The sequence below is a fragment of the Doryrhamphus excisus genome, chromosome 1 (genome assembly GCF_030265055.1).
Source record: "Doryrhamphus excisus isolate RoL2022-K1 chromosome 1, RoL_Dexc_1.0, whole genome shotgun sequence".
Classification (NCBI taxonomy): Eukaryota; Metazoa; Chordata; class Actinopteri; order Syngnathiformes; family Syngnathidae; genus Doryrhamphus; species Doryrhamphus excisus.
Genome location: NC_080466.1, coordinates 28069692 through 28089301, shown reverse-complemented (window position 1 = coordinate 28089301; position 19610 = coordinate 28069692). Strand labels below are relative to the sequence as shown.

Sequence of the window (19610 nt, the reverse complement as noted above, 5' to 3'; positions counted from 1 at the left end):
AGTACTGCAAGTATTGCAGTATGTGGGCTGTATTCATGAGCTTAGTGCATAAACAGTATTTATTTCCTTTTATGGACCCTTTGTATTACAGTGGCAATCTGCGCGGTGATCATGCTCCATTGCTCAGGTCTGAGGGCTCATTTTGCCTCAGGGTGTCCTGTTCCGAGAGAACAAGACCGTAAATCCTGTCATGTCCTGCTAGATATTGATTACGTATCCACGTCTTGCTTTTTTTTTCTCCCCCCAAGAGAAAACAGCTCTGGTTTTTTAATTCTCCATCATCCTTCATACGTCCCTTTTAGTTAGGAGCTCTTATACGCCTTCACACGCTTCATACACACGATGACATAGTACACCTGGGTCTGTTTTGGTGGGAATATGTCCGCCACTTCCCTAAACTACCGTCAGCCTCATGGTGGCAGTACGCAACCCACAATGGGAGCGTGGAGGCCTCCAGTGTTGTGCCACCCCCCCCTTACCAGTGATAATGTATGCAGATGAGCCTGTGTAGATGAATCAAGTGTTTCCCCTCGGTGGGCTTGGCCGAAAATAAGCTGAGCAAGCATTAATCTGCAGCGTTGGAGTGACACACGATGTAGAACGCTGAGGCAGCATTGAACCCGCTGGCGTAAACAAAGCAAAGTCTCAGTGGAGTCCGAGCATGCAAATAAATAGTCAACACACAGAAGTCCGACAACATGTTGTTGTTTTTTTTTTTTTTTGATAAATCATTTATTTTAAAGAAAATATTTGGTAACAACACAGGTGGTCCTCGCCCTTCGTACGAGTTCCGTTCCTGATGCGATGACGTAAGTTGAGTTTTAGTGAGAGTTGTTAATCATAGCTAACTAAATTAGCACCCAAGTCACTCACACTGTACACAGAATTCATTCATTCATTCATTTTCTACCGCTTTTCCTCACGAGGGTCACAGGGTTGCTGGAGCCTATCCCAGTTGTCTTCAGGCGAGAGGCGGGGTACACCCTGGACTGGTCGCCAGCCAATCACAGGGCACATATAGACAAACAGACTATATGTATAATACTTCTAAAATATAGTATTAATAACATTGAATACTTTGATTTTTTTTTTTTTAAGAGAGCTACTTACTTTTATTCCAATGGTTGTTTTGCACACTGGAAGGGACGTTGCAAAGGAGGGCGATCTGTCAATAATGAGTGCGCTATGCTGCTTGAATACAAATTATTATTTTTTTTTTTAAGAGCGCTACTTACTTTTATTCCTGTGGTTGTTTTGCACACTGGAAGGGACGTTGCAAAGGATGGAGATCTGTCAATAACAAGAGCGCTATGCTGCTTAAATACAAATTATCATTATTTTTTTTTGGAAGAGAGAGCTACTTTTATTCCTGTGATTGTTTGGCACACTGGAAGGGACGTTGCAAAGGAGGGAGATCTGTCCATTATGAGAGCGCTATGCTACTTGAATACAAATTATTATTTTTTTTAAGAGAGCTACTTACTTTTATTTCTGTGGTTGTTTTGCACACTGGATGGGACGTTGCAAAGGAGGGAGATCTGTCCATTATGAGAGCGCTATGCTACTTGAATACAAAATATTATTTTTTTAAGAGAGCTACTTACTTTTATTTCTGTGGTTGTTTTGCACACCGGAAGGGACGTTGCAAAGGAGGGAGATAATAATGAAAGTGCTATGCTGCTTAGTTATCACTGTCCATTCCATAGGAGATCCTATCATGTGTGCAAAAAAAAAAAAATCTTTATCCTCGATGATGGTTACAAAGGTCATGCAACCAGTGTCTAATTTCACTTCTTTTTACTTTCACTTTCCTTTTTTTTTACTTTTTCTTCAGAAAAAAACACAAAGTGTTTGCAGTGTAGTGTAAAAAAAAAGTCCACAAATGCATCACTTTCAACTCTACTCCATTTTGAACAGCCCTAATATACTGTATGAGTATATGTGTGTAGTTTACAGGTGACGGAGGATTTTATTTACTGCATTGTCTTAATCTCCTGAGGTTGTTTTGGTGTGTCAGTACGAATGCAAAGAATGCGGATTGTGTCGCCACATGTTTCTGTGGCTGTGCAACACAGGGAATGATAGAAAGGTTGCATATTTAAGTGGGTTATTTAGCATATGAGTGTGACGGCTTGTGGAAAAAAGCATGTTTTTTTATGTGCAAGTGACAGCAAGAGATGTGGGTTTTTAAATATTTGCCGAAGTTGTCAGTCTGTGTGCGTTTGTGACAGGAATAGTGATTACCGGATACGTTAGCATGAGAAGACGGAGGTTTGCATTTTGTTTTGTACGTGGGTGTATGTTTACTGAAAAGACGTTGCGCGTTTGTGTGCTCGGGGTCCTTGGGTAAGCTGGAGCACTGCCATGGACTTGTGCTGAATCTCCTTGTGGTGATTTAGGAAACGATCGATTTCATAGCACTGCTTTGTTTTTTTCAGCTTTCTCATAAATAGCTGAGCAACTCGCCATCACCTTTGTTTGTTTTGTTCTCTATTGGCTGCGGGCTATTTACGCTGACATTTTCTCTACTATCCTCGTTTCATGGCGATGGGAAATTCACTTATCTGTACCTCTCCAAAGTATATCAGAGCCAAGGACAACGATGACAATTTAGATGGAAAGAGCCTAAGGATAACAAAGTAGAAGAATCCTCAAAACAAACGAGTGACCTCCATGCAAGGCTGAACAGAAATCGGGCTGTTAAACGCATTTTAAGGTATAAAATGAAAAGCTATTCACCTCCCATGAATGATGATGTAAGATGAATCATGAACAGATGGTTTGGAGTGGGCTCGGTACAGATACATGATGCGTTCCACTTCAAGCGCATGGCAGTTTGTCTTCTGTTTTGAGGATTTATTCAAATATGGGCACTTCAGAGAAAGTTTTATCCGAGAAATTTCACTATGGTGCCTTCAAGGACCGCAAATAATAGGCAAAATCTCAAAGCTTGATGGAAAAGAATGATTCGTGAAGGATGAAGATGTAAACACGGATGAAAATAGTGGTACATCACACAATTATGAATTATTAGCAAGTTAGGGTGAGACAAATGTTGAAACAAAATATACAATTATTATTATTTTTTGTCAAAAACACGCAAATTTGCTGGGTCGCAATTGCCAAATTATGACTATTATTATTATTATTCAGGGGCGGCACGGCGGTCGAGTGGTTAGCGCGCAGACCTCACAGCTAGGAGACCAGGGTTCAATTCCACCCTCGGCCATCTCTGTGTGGAGTTTGCATGTTCTCCCCGTGCATGCATGGGTTTTCTCCGGGTACTCCGGTTTTCTCCCACATTCCAAAAACATGCTAGGTTAATTAGCGACTCCAAATTGTCCATAGGTATGAATGTGAGTGTGAATGGTTGTTTGTCTATATGTGCCCTGTGATTGGCTGGCCACCAGTCCAGGGTGTACCCCGCCTCTCGCCCAAAGACAGCTGGGATAGGCTCCAGCACCCCCGCGACCCTCGTGAGGAAAAGCGGTAGAAAATGAATGAATGAATGAATTATTATTACTACTACTAATAATAATAACTATGTAATATCCATCCAAGAAAACTATGACATCCATCACAACCTAAAACTATTCACTGGTTACAATTCGGGCTGCACGGTGTACGAGTGGTTAACACACATGACTCACAGCAAGGAGACCCGAGTTCAATTCCACCCTCTGTCATCTCTGTGCGGAGTTTGCATGTTCTCACCGTGCATGCGTGGGTTTTCTCCAGGTACTCCGGTTTCCTCCCACATTCCAAAAACATGCAAGGTACCCCGCCTCTCGCCTGAAGACAGCTGGGATAGGCTCCAGCACCCCCCGCAACCCTCGTGAGAATAAGCGGTAGAAAATAAGTGAATGTTTACAATTCCGAATTGTCGTAGTAGAATTATACAACAATATTGATAACAATATAGTGGTTTACCTTATTTATGCTTTATAGAACACACGGAGCTACATATTCCAGAAGTCAGGAGCACTTGGGAGTGTGACCAATCACAGCGGAGTGGGCGTACCTGAAATTGAGTAAATTAAAAATACCGTTTGGGTCGGAAGCAGAAACTCCATTGAAAGAGGTGCAGAATCTGGAAGATCTAAAAAGCTTTCTGTGCAGGTTATTGTGTGTAGCTGCTCTATAGAAGTCCACAACTCAATACAAAATGCCCGCCCTTTCGCTTACCCTTAAACATACCGTTTGGGGTCAGAAGCAGGAAGTCCATTGAAAGAGATGCAGAATCTGGAAGATCTAGAAAGCTTCCTGGACAGGTTATTGTGTGTAGCTGCTCTATAGAAGTCCACAACTCAAGACAAAGTACCCGTCCTTTTGCCCACCCTCAGTTTTTGTTTCCTGCTGCTTATTTTTCTCACCTTTCCAGCTCACTTGTGTGTGTATACCTCTTGTCCCGAGTCTCAGCTGACTTTTTCGAAGCGAGGTGAACCCTGGACCGATCACCAGTCCATCACAGGCTCCATCCAAACAACCAAGCATTCACATCTAATGTTTTTTGGATGGTGGGAAGAAACAGGAGCACCCGCCGTAAAGCCACAGATGACATCTGAGCCCAGACAAGTGGCCTGCTGGAGGTCAATCTGTCGGTCTGTGGCGGTCCGAAGCGCAGATGGCTGTCCTGCTGCTGCTGGGTTCTTGCTCTGCGATGTCCGCCTGATGTTCTGGCCGGCGTCTTGCTATTTTTCTCTGCATTTTTGACACTTTTTGTCGCCACAGCAATACTATCGATTATTCCCTTTCAGTCACAAAGTCACAATTGCTTCCTAACCGGCTAGGCTGATTGCCTCTCTGACAATTATGCGTTCGATTTATCCTTTTGAGCCGTGTGCACATACCTTTGACCATTTTTTTTTTTTCATTTCAGCAATGTTTTTATTTTTGCCACAGCTCACTCCGATCCTGCGTATATAGCCCGGTTTTCCTTGCTAGCTATTACGACCATTAAGAGAGAATGGGCTCCACCAGGAGTCACCCACTCAGGCTATTTGCGCTAAAAGCGTTTGCGGTAACGGCCATAACGATGAGGACAGTTGTGGTATTAATGACAAATAGATTGATGCCAATGGGGAAGCGTGTCTTGACACAGTAATCATACTAATGTTATAGCATGAGTAATGATGCTGAACGTGCTTGCAAATGGCCTCGTTATCATGAAGGGGGTTTTGATGGGGAAAAGGATGATGTCCTCAATTATGATGATAAGTAGGGTGATGATGAAGTGAACTGGATGAGAATCATCTTTCATTCACTTCCCTTTATCACCTGTACCATTTGGCATTTGGAGATGCCGACAGTCTTTTTTTTTTTTGACCTATTTTGGGTTGAGTGTCTTTGAATGTAGTTCGATTTCTTTTTAGCTCTGCATCATTTTCTTGCTTCTTTCATATTAATTACAGAGCAAAATCCATCATTTAAAGCATTTGTGTGTATATGGCATCAACAATATAGTGGTTTACCTTATTTATGCTTTATAGAAAACACGGAGCTACATATTCCAGAAGTCCCCAGGAGCACTTGGGAGTGTGACCAATCACAGCAGAGTGGGCGTACCTGAAATGGAGTAAATTAAAAATACCGTTTGGGTCGGAAGCAGGAAGTCCATTGACCACGTCAAGAATTATTGTTGTTGTTGTTGTTATTATTTGGAGACCAAAGCAGCCTACCATCCTCGTTTTGGTCATTTGACTCTACAAAGGGAAAAGTGCACTTACCAATGTAACCATGACCATTGCAGTATGTCGATAATTGGATTGCAATCACCTTGAACCATGCCACGGAGGAACCGACTTTCACTCTTTGTCCTACTTCAAACAAAAGAACATGACGTACAATAGTCCAAGTTCGTTTTCCTGGTCCCCTTTCCTCTCCATTTGTATGTTTTCATATCGTGAACTGGCTTGTATTCTGCCCAGTTGGTCTTATCATATAATAGAGTGTAGTAGATAGTAGATAGCGTGAGCATATGTTGCATAAATAGCAAATATGGGGTCTAAATAACGTCTGCAAGTAAGCAGTATCTTATTTTTGTAAGGAGACAAGCTGGAATGCTGCCATTTATCTTAGTGCGATATCACTGATAGTACAAGGTCACGGATTAGTTTCAAAGCAGTAGTTCATGCTTGCATTTAGCCAATTTTCCGCTGAATCATCCATCTGAATTTATCTCACAAATGACATTCCAATTAGTTTCTCCTTTTAAGGGGGGTAGGGGGGGTTGGTATGGAGATTGGAAGACAGCCCTGTTGGCTGTGGATTTGCTTCTCCAAGAGCACAGATGCTCTGTTGTTTACTTCCGCAGCACGCCATTTTCCGATGTGTTCATTTTCCAGAGTTAGGGGATTGGGAAATGACATGCCTCTGTGCAGAATTTGGACACATTCACCACTAATGATACGGAATGACAAAATTCTGCCCGAGACCCGCTGCTCTCATCTCAGTGACTCACACTGTGTCCTCACACCCCTTTCAACTTCTACTTCTAATTAGTTGGCAGTCACAGGACATCACCCCTCTATGTTGTATGATACGTAGAATACGTTGGATTTCGAAATCTGATGTGAAGAACCTAATTTCCAATCTAATTGAATGATGGAACTGTGTCTGATACAACCGATTATTCCCTGATTGCTTCCTGTGTGTGGGAGTTCCAATTATTTAGCAGGAAGTCGATGACCAAAACCTTGCTGCAGGAAAGGATGCCTTCGAAAAAAAAAAGCAAATAGAACACAGTAGAGATGTGCAAGGCATGAACGAGTCATTCAAAACTTAAGGTTTTTAGTGAACCGACACTCAAGAGTACTCGTCCCTATTCACTTGTTCACATCTATGGTGAAGTGGGGGCGTTGCAAGGGTGTAACTTGAGGCGGAGTTGTGTATGCACGCTCCTACTCAAGCTGGAATCTGTAAATTACAAACTGCATCAATGTGTCCTTAATGTGACCTTAATTTCTGGAGGTCTGAATATTTTTGTCCATATGCACATTTTGGGCTACTGTCAGGTTTCCACACACGTTTTTATTTAATTAACTCTCATTTCCCCTTCTTGCTGCCCAACCTGCATTAAGGATGCTTGACAAAGACTCCAGTTTGACTGACTCATGGGTGCTTGTCGAAGACTTGAGTTTCACTGGTTCACTGGTTCACTGATACATGACAAAGACTCAAGTATCACAGGCTCCAGGGTTCGGGACAAAGACTCAAGTTTCACTGACTCGTGGGTGCTCGACAAAGGCCCGTGTTTCACCGACTCACAGGTGCTCAACAAAGGCTTGAGTTTCACTGGTTCACTGGTACTTGATGAATAACCAAGTTTCACTGGCTCCAGGGTACAAAGGCTGGAGTTTCACCAACTCACAGACTTGCGTTTCACTGACTCATGGGTGCTTGTCGAAAACTTGAGTTTTACTGGTTCACTGGTACATGACGAAGACACGTGTTTCACTGACTCATGGGTACTCAACAAAGACTCAAGTTTCACTGGCTCAAGGGTACTTTGAAGGCTCGCGGTTCACTGATTCACGAGTGTTTGATGAAGACTTGCATTTCACTGACTCATAGGTGCTTGTCGAAGACTCGAGTTTCACTGGTTGACTGGTACTTGACAAAAATTCAAGTTTCACTAGCTCCAAGGTACAGGACAAATACACATTGTCCATTGTACATGTTTCACTGACTCGTGGTTCTCAACAAAGACTCAAATTTCACTGACTCACAGGTGCTTGACAAAGGCCTTTCACCAGCTCTGACTTGCGTTTCACTAACTCATGGGTGCTTGTTGAAGACTCGAGTTTCACTGATTCACTGGTACTTGACGAAGACTAAAGTTTCACTGACTCACAGGTGCTCGACAAAGGCTCATGTTTCACCGACTCACAGACTCATGGGTGCTCAACAAAGACTCAAGTTTCACTGGCTCGAGGGTACTTTGAAGGCCCGTGTTTCAGTCATTCATGAGTGTTTGATGGAGACTTGCATTTCACTGACTCATGGGTGCTTGTCGAAGACTCGAGTTTCACTGGTTCACTGGTACTTGACAAAGACTCAAGTTTCACTGGCTCCAGGGTACAGGACAAAGACTCAGGTTTCACTGACTCATGGGTGCTCAACAAACACTCAAGTTTCACTGACTCACAGGTGCTCGACAAAGTCTCGTGTTTCACCGACTCACAGGTGCTCGACAAAGGCCTTTGACCAACTCTCAGACTTGCGTTTCACTGACTCATGGGTGCTTGTCGAAGACTTGAGGTTCACTGACTTGTGGGTGTGCGACAAAGACTCAAGTTTCACTGGTTCGAGGGTACTTGAAGGCTCGCATTTCACTGACTCACGAGTGCTGGATGAAGACCGTTTCCCTGATTCATGGGTCCTCAGCAAAAACTCATGTTTCACTGCTTTATGATTACTTGGACGAAGACTAGAGTTTCACTGATTCAAATGTGCTCAACGTAGACTGGAGTTTCACTGACTCGTGTGTGCTCAACAAAGACTCAAGTTTCACTGGCTCGAGGGTACTTGAAGGCTGGCGTTTCACTGATTCACGAGTGTTTGACTCGCATTGACTCGCACTCGAGTGTTAGACTTGCATTTCACTGACTCATAAGCGCTCGACAAAGGCTAACGTTTCACCGACTCTCAGATTTGCGTTTCACTGACTCATGGGTGCTTGCCGAAGACTCGAGTTTCACTGGTTCACTAGAACATGACAAAGACACGTGTTTCACTGACTCAAGGGTACTTGAAAGCTGGTGTTTCACTGATTCACAAGTGTTTGACTCGCATTGACTCGCACTCGAGTGTTACACTTGCATTTCACTGACTCATAAGCGCTCGACAAAGGCTCATGTTTCACCGACTCTCAGACTTGCGTTTCACTGACTCATGGGTGCTTATCGAAGACTCGAGGTTCACTGGTTCACTGGTACATGACGAAGACACGTGTTTCACTGACTCGAGGGTACTTGAAGGCTGGCGTTTCACTGATTCACGAGTGTTTGACTCGCACTGACTCGCACTCGAGTGTTAGACTTGCGTTTCACTGACTCATAAGTGCTTGACAAAGGCTCATGTTTCACCGACTCTCAGACTTGCGTTTCACTGACTCATGGGTGCTTGTCGAAGACTCGAGTTTTCACTGGTTCACTGGTACATGACGAAGACACGTGTTTCACTGACTCATGGGTGCTCAACAAAGACTCAAGTTTCACAGATTCACAAGTACTGGGTGAAGACCGTTTCCCTGATTCATGGGTCCTCTGCGAAAACTCATGTTTCACTGCTTTATGATTACTTGGACGAAGACTCGAGTTTCACTGACACAGTGTCGCTTGATGAAGACTCGGTTTTAGTGACTCACGGGTACTCTCTGCATTCCAATTCACCGATTCACTTCAGTGATTGATAAGGACTTAAGTCAGTAGAGGGGTGTGAGTTTCTCATCACTAGAACAGTTTTTAGGTCTTTCATTTCTGGGGCGGAGGAATGTAATCACAAAAGGTAAATTAAATGTACCCTTCCAACCTCGCCCCCCCCCCCCCCCCATGTCCAAAACAACAAAGATAAGGAAGAATTGGATCTAGCTGAAACTAGCCTTTGTATTGGCGGGGATGATTGCTGGGCAGCCAGGCCACACTGAAGCTCACTGGAGTGAGCTCGAGGGGATGAGTGGAAGGATTAGGAAGGAGAAGGAGAGCGACGGAACAAGAAGGAAGTTTGCAAAGAAAGAGAGGCAGCGGCAAACAGACAAGGGATGACAAACAAGGATGAAGTGAGACAGGATGGAGAAAGGGTATCCAATATGTTGAGACAGAGGATGAACGGTTGAGGCTGCAGCTTTTAAAACTGCAATAAAGCCAAATGGAAGCAGGCGGTGTGTGGTAAGTCCCGCGGCCAGTGGAGCAAATGAGGCCCAGTGAAGTCAGGCAGCAAGGCAAGGCTTGCCTTGTGAAAGAGAACTCATTCACAGTGGGGTGAGGAAAAAAAAAACAAAACATCTGCAGCTTTCATCTGCAGACTTCTTAACAAGACTCCAATCCATCAAATGTGTGTAATGTGAGACAGGCTATTAATATATGCGCATTTCTTTGCACTGCATGACTCAGTGGCAGTGCAGAGCATTGCCTAAAAGCAGCATGGGGTGAAATTACTGCCGAAATAAGCCTGCTGGGAAGTGATATGACTAACAAGATACTCCGCTCACAGTAAACATAAATCTTGGGTGGTCATGCGGTTGTTGTGAAGTGTCCTGCTGTGAGCTCCATGCATGTTGCCGAGCCTTGGATGGAGAGCGGGCAGGGGTAAATGGGGGTTGCAATCAGATTGTTTTTATGTCTCGTTACATTCTTGGTCAAAGGTGGCCACGCATCGTCACCGGTTACTAATCGCTGATAAAAAGGAAAAACATTCACATATTTTTGTGTGTGTTAACAAGAGGAAATGTTAAAGGTCTTGTATTAATTTGTACTCGTTAAAGTAAGACAGTTTTGATGTGTGCATCAGTGCCTGTCAGTCTCAGCTCAGGGTTTGCTTGACGGAACATGTACTGTTGTGGTTTTTCAATCATTCATTCATTTTCTGGAGCCTGTAGGCTGGAGACTATCCTAGCTGTTTTCGGGCGAGAGGCGGGGTCCACGCTGGATTGGCCGCCAGCCAATCACAGGGCACATATAGACAAACAACCACTCACACTCACATTCATACCTATGGACAATTTGGTAATGGTAATGGTAATGGTTTTATTTCATTTGAACATGCATCAGATTACAATTGAATGCATCCCATAATCAGTTCACAGTTCCACATGTCCAAAAGGAGTAGGAAGAAGCAAAGCTTATTAAATCTTACCCCTCCATCTGGTACTTTTATATTCAGTAACTGTTGCATTTGTTCACTTCCTGCTTTCCAGTTTACAGTTTAAGGGTTTCTTTTTTTGTTATTTTTTTTTAATTTTAAAATTTTTAATTAAAAAAAAAAACTTGCCAATTCACCTAGCATGTTTTGTTTTTTTTTGTTTGTTTTTTAATTTTTTTAAAAAGTCGCCAATTAACCTAGCATGTTTCTGGAATGTGGGAGGAAACCGGAGTACCCGGAGAAAACCCACACATGCACAGAGAGAACATGCAAACTCCTCACAGAGATGGCCGAGGGTGGAATTGAACTCCGGTCTTGTAGCTGTGAAACCTATGTGCTAACCAGTTGTACACCATGCAGCCCTGTGTTGTGGTTTTGTTATTATTATAATGTAAGGTGGTGGTTATTATTAATAAGTTCCTGCGTTGTGTAAAGTTTTCAACCAGTTTTCAACCAGAAATTAAGGCACATACAGAAAAATTATAAAAACATATCCTTCCTTTTATACAGCTTTGTAGCCAATATTCCTCAAGTCAATACCCGACTTGAGGAAAACATTTTTGGAAATGTGCATTTATGCACTCTGCAAAGGTGAAATATAAATCAACTCCTGTCAAACTCACCACTGTGGAGCTAAGTTGTTTCTTCCTGCAAATATATTGCCAGGGACTGAGAACAAGGGAAGAAGCTCACAGAGGCTTTGAGCTGTATGTGGACTGTAGAACTCCAATTACATAACTTTTTTTTTTTGTTTACCAAAACTGTCATATCCCATAAGCCCCAGATAGAACAAACATGTACCAAGCGTGCTGTTAATGTCATCCTGCAGGTGACATCCCCATGCAGTCACTAGTTGGTGGAAAAAATTGTGATATTTTTCTGGTATTTTTTGCATGCTAATGCAACACCAGCAGCCACTTCAACTTTGTTTGCCACAACAGTATGATTCAGATCGATAAACCCTAAATTGGCTTGTGTTTCCACTGCAGGGTTCGTAGGCGGAATGGAAATAGCTGCATCAGCGATGTCAATAACATGACAATGCTACATGGTGAAGTGCTACATAAACAAGCCAGCCATCACTGTATGTGGAGCTTTTTTCTTTTCCTCTTTTCTCTGTTTAGCGATTAATGGTCAATAGTGTGTTTTAGCAGCGGCCTAAGCAAGCAAACAGTACTGTAGTACTTTGATTGGTACCCCAAGTAAAGTGTGTTGAAAAGTGAAGGATATCTGGGAATGCTTTAAAGTGGAAATGCAGGGTGTCAAATGGAAGTATTAATTGATATTAATTAATTACCATCATAGTATTTTGTGTGCTATTTTTTTTATTTTAGTTAATCTAATGTTGAATCGCTAACTGTATTATTTCTATATATGAGTTATTGGAGATGAAAAACAATAGTCAGTGACAGCCTGAAGCGGACATTGATTGGCTGTCATTGTGTGTGGGCTTGCTTAGCATAATCATTGTCATTGGGAGGGCAAGGTGAGTAGCGGTGAGAAGACGTGAAATAAGTTGGTTTATTTGAATATGTCGAATTGATGGTTACCAATAATGGTTTAAGAGAACAAATTGTGTGCCTGAGTGCCTGAGGGGACCCCGGGCCACACTTTGGACACCATTGCCATGCAGCTAGCTAGGCTGCCCTCAGCTTGTATCAAATCACCTTTTCACATTTTAATGTGTCATGTGTAAATCTCACTAAGACCACCATGCGAGTGCCGCCATTGATTCATTTTCTACTGCTTATCCTCATGAGGGTCGCGGGGGTGCTGGAACCTATCCCAGTTGTCTTTGGGCGAGAGGTGGGGTACACCCTGGACTGGTGGTCAGCCAATCACAGGGCACATATAGACAAACAACCATTTGGAGCCAGTTCGCGCTAAAGATTATGTGATTGGCGCAAACTGGCACCAACTGGCACAAACTGGCTCCAAATGACGCTGGCCCAGTGGACTCCTAGCATCATTGGCACGACTTGGCTTGCGACACTTGGTGGACACTTCGCGCCAATTGCTTGATGCAAGATTTTAAACATTTTGAAATTTTCTTTCTTGCCGCCAAACTCAATTTTTGCTGCCGTTACGGGCCACCACGAGCCAGTTGAGTTGGGAGGCAGTTTGAGCCACTGCACGCCACCAGGCACCTTATTGGTGCCATGAGGTGCCACAGCAAATTGCATTGGCACCAACTGGCGCCGGCCCAGTGGACTCTTATTCATTTGTTTTCTACCGCTTTTCCTCACAAGGGTCGTGGGGGTGCTGGAGCTTATCCCAGCTGTCTTCGGGGGAGAGGCGGGATACACCCTGGACTGGTGGCCAGCCAATCACAGGGCACATATCGACAAACAACCATTCACACTCACATTCATACCTATGGACAATTTGGAGTTGCCAATTAACCTAGCATGTTTTTGGAATGTGGTAGGAAACCGGAGTACCTGGAGAGAACCCACGCATGCACGGGGAGAACACGCAAACTCCACACAGAGATGGCCGAAGGTGGAATTGAACTCGGGTTTCCTAGCTGTAAGGCCCTCGTGCTAATCACTTGTCCGCCATGCAGCATAAAAACATCTTATTTTCTCTTATTATGTCTACTATATTGAGTAATACGAGTATAAAGTTCACTATAGGGGTGTTACTTCATGTCTAGAGGGCTATAAAATTCATTCACAGGGCACATATAGACAAACAACCATTCACACTCACATTCATACCTATGGACAATTTGGAGTTGCCAATTAACCTAGCATGTTTTTGGAATGTGGGAGGAAACCGGAGTACCCAGAGAAAACCCACGCATGCACAGGTGGGATTGAACTCCTCTCTCCTAGTTGTGAGGTCTGCGCTAACCACTTGAACACCGTGCAGCCTGCCATTCATTTAAATTTGTGTTATTTTATCATGTCTGCCGCTGCTGCAGCGCTACAAGAATGTAAAGTGCCTATGGTTGTTTATTGGTAGCGATAAAAACACTATGTCATACTCACACCGCGACTACGCCTGGTGATGGAAGGCATTAAATATGCACAAATGACCACTGATATAGATCTGGCAGCATTAGAGGTGATAACAGGACGAGAGGCTGGCTGGGGGTTCAAAGCTGAGTAATTGGTTGCAGCAGGAAAGAATTGAACAAACAGGTGTAAATCTTATTATAGTATTCGGCTACGAATACAGTGCACTGTTTGATTCCTGTCGAGTGTTAAATGGGAAACAAAGATTTCTCATTTTTCAATGGACTTGATGTCTTTTTGGCAACAAAGGCAGAATTACCTTACCATAAAAAGGGGGGTGAGTTGGTTTATTTTATGCAAATGAGGAGCCTGTTCATGTTGGAAAAAAAAAAGGCTGCACTTCCTTGTTTCGCGCACTCATTCCAAAATGTTCTCATTATCGAGCAAATTCATCTTTCAGAGGCCAGGCAGGACGTGGCTGGATTTAGACTACAGGCTCTCCTGTCAAGCTTTATTGAGCGCTCTCTTTTCTTAGTCGGAAGGGAGGAGACGCCCTTGCCGAACGAGGCTGGCGCCATGACAGCCGCCCTCGACATCTTTACTGCTTCATGCTCAACTTGACTTATGCATGTGCTCACACTAAACACCCCCACGCGGTGATGAGCCATGTCAGGTTGGTCATTTGATTCGTCACAGGGGTCAAACATGCTCGGTGTTGACGCTAAAATTGAACCTTTCAGAAGTTTTAGGGCTCAAACGATATTTTCTGGAATAATATTCCCCCAATCGTGATATGACCATTTCATTTCTGACAAAAGGCAGTAGTATCATCCGCAAATAATACAAATTTTAAGTCTTTTGTAACTTTACAGATGTTTTTTTATATACAAGTTGAACAGTTTTGGTCCCAGTATTGACCCCTGGGGTACTCCACACGTAATATTTAAGCTTGCAGATTTGTGTTTTTCCTAGCTTTTATATATTGCTTCTCGTATTAATCAATTTGTCCAACTGCAGTTCAGTAGCTTCTTGATAATTTTAGAGAATTGTGGTAATAAGGAGACTGTTCCGTAGTTTTTTTAATTTACACGACCACTCGAAATTTTTAGATCACTTGCAAATTTCTTTGTTTTCCAAAGAAAAACTAATTTTCATGCATGTCAATCCCTTCCTGCTCGTACTATTACGTACACTACCGTTTCCAAAGCAAAAAAAAATTTAATGCATTTCACAAACAATTAAAATCGTCACGGGTCAAACATGCTCGGTGTTGACGCTTAAATCGAACCTTTCAGAAGTTTTGGGGCTCAAACGATATTTTCAGGAATAATATTCCCCCAATCGTGATATTCATTTCTGACAAAAGGCAGTAGTATCATCCGCAAATAATGCAAATTTTAAGTCTTTTGAAACTTGACAGATGTTTTTTATATACAAGTTGGTAACAGTTTTGGTCCCAGTATTGACCCCTGGGGTACTCCACATGTAATATTTAAGCTTGCAGATATGTGTTCTCCTAGCTTTTCTATATTGCTTCTTGTATTAATCAATTTGTCCAACTAGCTTCTTGCTAATTTTAGCGAATTGTGGTAATAAGGAGACTGGTCGGTAGTTTTTTAATTTACACTACAACTAAAAAGTTTGGGATCACCTGCTAATTTCTTTGAAAAACAAATTTTTTTCCATTTCCAAAAACAATTTTTTCCATTTCACAAACAATTCAAATGAATCAGATGATTTTCAAAGAAGGATCTACATTTTTGCATAGAGGTCAACTATCAACGACTCAGTCCTCTGCGTAAAACTCTTAATGTTATGAAAACTGCGTATTTCACAACATTTTTTATGATGGTGACATAGCCTGAAAAAATGAATTATTTCCTCTGGGAAATTTCTCCAGCAACTTCGGAAGCTCGATGTTCAGCTTCATGTTCAGGTACTTTCTCAGTTTCCCAACACACCTTCCTGTTTGGACGTGCACGGTTTCTTGGGCTCATCTGTATTCAGCTTATTTTCTCGTTAAAATGACAGCAAGAGAGGAGTCCTGTCTTCCGTCTCCACGCCTGTCACTCAGGGTTTGTTATTGTCGGCGGAAGGCACGGAACAAGAAGAAATGAAACACAGGGCCGGTCGCCCATCGATGTGACCACTGACTCCTGATTCCTCTGTGACGGTTAGCTTACAGAAGTTCTGCTGTGCTTTTAAGGCCGGCGGATGGTCGGTGTGATAAGCCGGGAGAGGATTTCTTCTTCGCCCGGAGCAAAATCAATAGTAGTTTTTGTTGTTTTAGTGTTGGCCTCGGGTTTGTTGTGAGACTTCACCACACTGAAGGTCAAAGTAGAATAGATTTTATGATTATGTGAGTTTATGAATGTTGTCTTTGCTGTTTGAAGGAATTGTAAGAACATCTTGCATTCTAGAACCCCACGCAAGTCTGGGTTGTTTTCTAAGCCAGTGTCCTTGAGAAAACACATTGTGTTCTTGTGAGTCTCCAAAATAACAATAGGGAATAAATAGATGGATTTGTGGTATACGTATATTTGCAGTATTTATTTATTTGCAGCCAAAAAGTACAGAGATGTGCCTCAAAATGTGGTTTGCATCTTCTGGTGTACATTTGGTAATGGTAATGGTTTTATTTCATTTGAACATGCCTCAGATTACAATTGAATGCATCCCATAATCAGTTCACAGTTCCACAGGTCCAAAAGGAGTAGGAAGAAGCAAAGCTTATTAAATCCTACCCCTCCATCTGGTACTTTTACAATCAGTAACTGTTACATTTGTTCACTTCCTGCTTTTCCATAATACAGTTTAAGGGTTTCTTTTTTTTTTACTATTTAATTTTTTTTTAAATGTTTAAAAAAAGTTGCCAATTAACCTAGCATGTTTTTTTGTTAATTTTTTTTAAAAAGTCACCAATTAACTTAGCATGTTTTTTTTTTATTTTTAAATTTTAAAAAACATTTTTAAAAGTCGCCAATTAACCTAGCATGTTTTTGGAATGTGGGAGGAAACCGGAGTACCCGGAGAAAACCCATGCATGCACGGAGAGAACATGCAAACTCCACACAGAGATGGCCGATAGTGGAATTGAACTCGGGTCTTCTAGCTGTGAGGCCTACGTGCTAACCACCACCATGCAGCCCTGTGTTGTGGTTTTGTTATAATTAGAATGTAAGGTGGTGGTTATTATTAATAAGTTCCTGCGTTGTGTTTATAAAGTTTTCGACCAGGCAATACCAATTTAGTAAATACCAATTTAGTCGCAGAAATTAAGAAACATACAGAAAAATTATAAAAAAATATATAAAAAACTTTTATACAGCTTTGCAGCAAATATTCCTCAAGTCAATACCCGACTTTTAAACAATGTACCTTGTACCAAAGTAGGAGGTGATATGAGCATCCAATGACATAATGGGTACCATAGTAAGTGTCAATATAGTGATATATATAGCACATCATGACTGGTTCAAGACTCTTCATCCTTGTATTTAGCATCCTTGATAGTGAAGTCTTCACAAGACTGCACCCAGTCTTGTTAGCAAACACCGCAGCTAACTCATGAGTTTCTTATCAGAACTCCACCGACTCCTCCGTGGCTCAAACCACATAAAAAGGGGACGAGCATGAAAGTATTAAGTTAAAGCGTTTTCGATAAGAAAGGTTAAAAACTGACCTTACTTTATCTTTTACTCTCTTTAATTCCTGCACACACTCAATATTTTTGTTAAGCCTGAGAGCACCCTGGCGACTTTTCTGTGTGCTTTGCTCAAAGTGCAATCTGTAAAAGGATGATACCTGCCTTTAATAATGCCTTTTTTCCACTTTTTGTTATTATTACAGCTTCAAAGTGTGTGAAAACATAACCATGATGCATCTGTTCTAGGGATGCGCCGATTATGGTGTGATGCCGATTCAGGTCGTCCATGATACTAAAGAGAACCGTGGGCCAACCGGGTGTCTGTGGTCATTTAGTCCGATAAATATAACATACGGATGAGTGTTGTCCAGTATTGTGACTACATTAACTGCCATATTCTGTTAAGTGCTTGTTCTTCAAATGCCAGATTAAATTAAAGTGGAGATGTTTTTTGCGGCATATTTTGCACGGTGGGCTGCACGGTGGACAAGTGGTTAGCGTGTAGACCTCATAGAGTTCAATCCCACCCTCGGCCATCTCTGTGTGGAGTTTGCATGTTCTCCCCGTGCATGCGTGGGTTTTCTCCGGGTACTCCGGTTTCCTCCCACATTCCAAAAACATGCTAGGTTAATTAGCGACTCCAAATTGTCCATAAGTATGAATGTGAGTGTGAATGGTTGTTTGTCTATATGTGCCCTGTGATTGGCTGGCCACCAGTCCAGGGTGTACCCCGCCTCTCTCTCGCCCGAAGACAGCTGGGATAGGCTCCAGCACCCCCCGCGACCATCGTGAGGATAAGCGGTAGAAAATTAATGAATGAATGAAGATTATTAGAGCCCTCTAGACAGGAAATAACACCCCTATAGTCAACTTTAAACTCATATTACACAAGATAATAGAAAATAAAGAGAAAATAAGACATAACATATATGACAGGCTGCACGGCAGTCGAGTGGTTAGCGTGCAGACCTCACAGCTAGGAGATCTGAGTTCAGCTCTCGGCCATCTCTGTGTGGAGTTTGCATGTTCTCCCCGTGCATGCGTGGGTTTTCTCCAGGTATATATATAAAAGCTAGGAGAACACATATCTGCAAGCTTAAATATTACGTGTGGAGTACCCCAGGGGTCAATACTGGGACCAAAACTGTTCAACTTGTATATAAAAAACATCTGTAAAGTTACAAAAAACTTAAAATTTGTATTATTTGCGAATGATACTACTGCGTTTTGTCAGAAATTAAATGGTCATATCACAATTGGGGGAATATTATTCCTGAAAATATCGTTTGAGCCCCAAAACTTCTGAAAGGTTCGATTTTAGCGTCAACACCAAGCATGTTTGACCCGTGACGATTTTAATTGTTTGTGAAATGCATGAAATTTTTTTTTGCTTTGGAAACGGTAGTGTACGTAATAGTACGAGCAGAAAGGGATTGACTTTTGTGACGGAATTCAACTGATACGGATCGGTGTATGAAAACGTCTCATATAGGAAATAATGAGAATTTTAATAATCCAGTCAAGCTTCAAACTGTTCCCATAATAAAATATTAAAGTGTTGTTATTAATGATATTTTTCAGGTTTTACTAACTATTTGTTATTATTTTATGTTAATATCCAACCTCAAGAGTGTTTTATGTTAAAAACAGAAAACTCCAATATTTTTGCTCTAATGCAACAATATCGCGTCACAACATTTCTATGCTATTGCTATGTTGCACACGCTCTAATGGTGGTATCTCTCCAACCATTCACAGCACCTTCACCTCCCTCTCAGAGCAAGCGATGGCCCAGATAACCTACTATCTCCCAAATTAGAATAGTCACTTTGCCGACACCCCCTCAACACATCCTCCAGCAGCAGCGCTTTTGTGACAGTTTCAACCTACGCCATTCAATTTAGAACGCCACTTGACTTGCCTCGATGTGATGCGACGGTCCTTTTGCGAAATCGTCTTTGCGGAGGTGACAAACCTGGGCCACCGAGGTATACCGAATATAGTATTTTAGTATTGAGTACACCATTATGTGAATACCTTCTGAGCCTGTTTTTACAAAGCAGTATGTTTGGTATTATATTAGTTTGTCATTGCGGCTGATGAGGTTCATTCTGGCGTGGCTTTATGTCCTCATCAAGTCGAAA

The 19610-nt window shown here is 42.2% G+C and overlaps 1 long non-coding RNA gene across 1 annotated transcript in view; it reads left to right on the top strand.

Annotated features, from left to right (window-relative positions):
* LOC131124875 (uncharacterized) overlaps positions 1 to 19610 on the top strand; it is a 174131-nt gene that overhangs the window by 153595 nt on the left and 926 nt on the right. The gene's annotated exons all lie outside the window — the stretch shown is intronic.